This window comes from Mandrillus leucophaeus, unplaced genomic scaffold, assembly GCF_000951045.1.
Source record: "Mandrillus leucophaeus isolate KB7577 unplaced genomic scaffold, Mleu.le_1.0 Scaffold686, whole genome shotgun sequence".
In the NCBI taxonomy this organism is placed as follows: domain Eukaryota; kingdom Metazoa; phylum Chordata; class Mammalia; order Primates; family Cercopithecidae; genus Mandrillus; species Mandrillus leucophaeus.
In genome coordinates this window covers 111,865-116,131 of record NW_012107430.1, presented here as the reverse complement: position 1 = coordinate 116,131, position 4,267 = coordinate 111,865, and the positions used below count along the sequence as shown (strand labels likewise).

At 40.5% G+C, this 4,267-nt stretch overlaps 1 pseudogene; it reads left to right on the top strand.

Annotated features, from left to right (window-relative positions):
* The first annotated feature begins 214 nt into the window (after positions 1 to 214).
* On the top strand, positions 215 to 1,551 carry LOC105555456 (annotated as a pseudogene).
* The last annotated feature ends 2,716 nt before the right edge of the window (positions 1,552 to 4,267 follow it).

Here is a 4,267-nt window from a genome sequence, read left to right as displayed (position 1 = left end):
TGAAGGTAAAGTGTGCAGCTTTTGCTGATGATTGGATGTGGGGTTTGAAACATGTAACAGTTGCTGTATTTCCAAATGTCTTGAATAATAAGAATATATGCAAGGACAGAAATAAATTTGTCTTTGACTTTCCTTTATCCCAAGAAATCAAAAGATGGAGAAAAGCATTTTAGAGAAACAGTGCCAGGGTACATGACTGACAGACGGGCACTGCATGACTGGGTGCCTCACTGAGGAAAAAGTAACTAAACATGGGCAAAGGAGATCCCAGAGGCAAAAATGTCATTATACGCATTCTTTATGCACACTTGTCAGAAGGAGCACAAGACACAGCACCCAGATGCTTCTGTCCTCTTCTCAGAGTGGTCTAAAAAGTGCCAGAGAGGTAGAGGACTGTGTCTGCTAAAGAGGAAAATTTGAAGACGTGGCAAACTCGGGCAAAAGACCCATTATGAAAGAGAAATGAAAACCTATATCCCTCCAGAAAGGGAGGCAAAAAAAAAAAAAAAAAAAGCCCAAGAGGCCTCCTTTGGCTTTTTTCTTGTGTTCTGAGTATTGCCCCCGAATCAAAGGAATATATCCCGGCCTATCCATTGGTGATGTTGCAAAGAAACTGGGAGAGAGGTGGAATAACACCGTTACAGATGACAAGCAGCCTTATGAAAAGTGAAGGAAAAATATGAAAAGGATATTGCAGCAGACTGAGTTAAAGGAAAGCCTCATGCAGCAACAAAGGGAATTGCCAAGGCTGAAAAAAAAAAAAAAAAGAAAGAAAGAAAGAAAAAGAAGAGGAGGATGAGGAAGAAGAGGAAGAAGAAAATGATGATAAACAAGTTGGTTGTAGCAGTTTTTTTCTTGTCCATAAAGTATTTAACAAACCCCATATACAACTCACTCCTTTTAAGGAAAAAAAAATTGAAATGTAAGGCTGTGTAAGATTTGTTTGTAAACATTACAGTGTTTTTTTTTTTTGTTTTTTTTTTTGTACAATTAACAGACTACTGAATGTCTCTTTAGATAGCCCTGTCCTGGTGATATTTTTAAGAGACACTAACCTTGCCTGGTACAGAACGGGGGTTGTAATTGGCATGGAAATTTAAAGCAGGTTCTTGTTGGGGCACAGCACAGATTAGTTATATATGAGGATAGTCTTTTCATCTTCATTTGTCTCTGCGGTGGCTTATACGATATAATTGTTGTTCTGCTAACTGAATACCACTCTAATTGGAAAAAAAAAAAAAGTTGCAGCTGTTTTGTTGATATTCTGAATACTTCTAAGCAAATACAATTTTTTTAATTGAAAAAAACATTTTAGCCCTTCGCCTTCAGTAAACTGGGCATGAATAGGCCCAGGTGGCATCTTTTAAAGTGTTAAGCAGTAACTGTTCCCATGTTCAATGCTTCTGGGAGGTTACAGTACTCAATTAATGTTTCCTTGGTGTATAGCGACCCCTGTCTGCAGGAATGCTGTGTGGAGTACACTCTCAAGGAGGTGATGTAAAGAATGTGCAACTTGGAATCAGATGTGGATTTGAGTTGCAATGCTCATAAGAGCAGAGTCAAGTGGCTTAACTCTTTGTTTCCTTATTTGTAAAGTGGGAATGACTTCAACTACAATCATGCATTGCTTAATGAGGATATGTTCTGAGAAACGCATTGTTAGGCAATTTCATTGTTTTGTGAACATAATAAAGTGTACTTACACAGACCTAGACTGTACAGCCAACTATACACCAAGGCTATGTGGCACAACTCCTAGGCTACAAGCCTGTATAGCATGTTACTTTACCGATAATGTAGGCAACTGGAACACAATGGTAAATATTTGTGTATCTAAACATATCTAAACACAAAAAAAGGTACAGTAAAAATAAGATATTAAAGGTAAAAAATGGTACCCTTATATTGGGCACTTACAACGAATGGGGCTTGCAGGACTGGAAGTTGCTCTGGGTGAGTCAGTGAGCAGTGACTGAATGCAAAGGACTAGGACATTATTGTATGCTGCTGTAGACTTCACAAACACTGTCCACTTAGGCTGCGCTAAATTTATAAAACAAAAAAGTAATTGTGCTATGATGTCACAATAGCCACAATGTCACTAGGGAATAGGAATGTTTCAGCTCCATTATAGTCTTACGGGACCACCATCATATATGCACAGTGGTTGACTGAAATGTCTTTATGTGGCAAGTGACTGTAACTCAAAGGAGACAAATCTTGTGAAAATATTTTACATACCGAAGTGTAAGCTTACCAAATTTCAGAGAAACTAGTATAAATTGTAAGTATTCATGTTATAAACAGCTGAAAACCATAAATCAGACTCACCATCTTTTTTTTCCAAGTGAAAATTAAAATGTGAAGCTTTTGTAGATTTTAAAAATACTGCATTCTCATTTAATTTTTTTCAAGCTGTATGCTTGGTGTAAAAATTCAAGTACAGAAATGGAGAAAGTGAAGTCTTCAGGAGCGTCTCCTCCATCCTCATATCCGCTGCTTCAGATTTGCTGTTGACCCTTCCAGAATTTGTATTGCAAAAAATAATAATAAAATACACAAATGAGATTATATAATCCATAAATGCCTTATAATCTGCATTTTAAAAAACTTAACAATATATTGTGGACAATTTTCTATGCTAGTAGATTTATATCCACTTCATCCTTGTTAAGGCTGACACCAGTGGTTTTCCATCTTGCCTCAATATTAGATTCACTTGAAGAACTTAGAGTAAACAAAAAACAAAACAAAACCCTATTGCTCCAAACACATCTAGACCAATTAATCAGCATCTCAGAGGGAGTCTAGATAATTAAAAAAAAAAAAAAAAATCTCCTGAGGTTATTCTAATGTTTAACCAGTATTGGGGCCCATGAATCTTAAGTCGTGTTGCAGGATTTTTCTCGGCTCCTTTACTGGACTCCCAGCAGGGGCGCTCTGTCTACGAGGCCCAGCGCACTCAGCCCCTTGAGGGAGGGAGCAAGTGAGTGAGTCCAGAGTCCAGCCTGCCACTCCGCCATCACAGGAGCAAACTTTGTGCAGAGGCCACAGCCAGACCAGTGGTGTCGCCTTGAGGGGAATGCAGTGGCACCCAGGCAAGGGTGCCTAAGACCCCAAAGTCCCAGAAGGGGTGTTAGTGTGCTAATTAGCTTTTTTAGTTCTGCCACCCACAGTCCAATGGATGGCGGCGTGTTAGCAGCTCAGTCGGTTCCTGGCCCCCTCGCATGGAGTGGCTGTCCTCTGCTGACCAGGGCAAAAGGTCAGTGTGACAGCCTTTCTGGGTACCCACACTCGGATCTCAAGCTCTTGTCCAGCATCCAAGAAAAATTAGGTCACCCTTGACAATTGAAGGATAGTGAGGGCAGAGAATTTTATTGAGTGATGAAAAAGTTCTCAGCCCAGAGGGGATGGGAAGGACTGTTCATCTTCCCCTGAGGTCAGAAGGTCTCTTCCCTAAGTCAGGCCATCTCCCACCTCTACCAACTGAGTCTGGGGTCTTTACAGGCACAGGATGGGGGTGGGTTGGACTGTAGGTAATACCGGAAAAGGCAACATTTGATTGGTTAAATACATTATTCAGAAAGAACCAATCGGGAGAGAGTGAGCAAATAGGAATAGAGGTTCTCACTCTGGTCCATGGGCTTCAGGCTGTTCTTGGCCTGAAGGTGGGGTTTCACGGGAGACCCACCACTGTCTGCTTAGGATTACTCTGCCTCCTGCCTCTATTAGTAGTACTCTGCTTTATATCAACACACCATAATAGATTTAACAAATACTGTTTTGATGGACATTTAGGTTGCAAGGTCTATAACTATACCTTATATTTGCATATTGTCTACCATGCTTGTGAACCGACGTACTTTGTTCACCTACTATAAAACAAGTTAGTTTTGAAGTCTGGGTGTGGTGGTTCATGCCTATAATCCTAGCACTTTGAGAGGCCAAGGTGGGTGGATCACTTGAAGTTAGGAGTTCAAGACCAGCCTCGCCAACATGGTGAAACCGTGTCTCTACTAAAAACACAAAGTTAGCTGGGCATGGTGGCATATGCCTGTAATCTCAGCTACTTGTGAGGCTGAGGCACTTGAACCCGGGAGGTGGAGGTTGCAGTGAGCCGAGATTGTGCCACTGCACTCCAGCCCAGGTGACAGAGCAAGACTCCTTCTCAAAAAAGAAAAAAATAAAATAAAAAAAGAAGTTAGTTTTTATTAAAAGTAGCTTTTTAATGCAAAGGATAAATGCTTGAGGTGATGGATACACCATT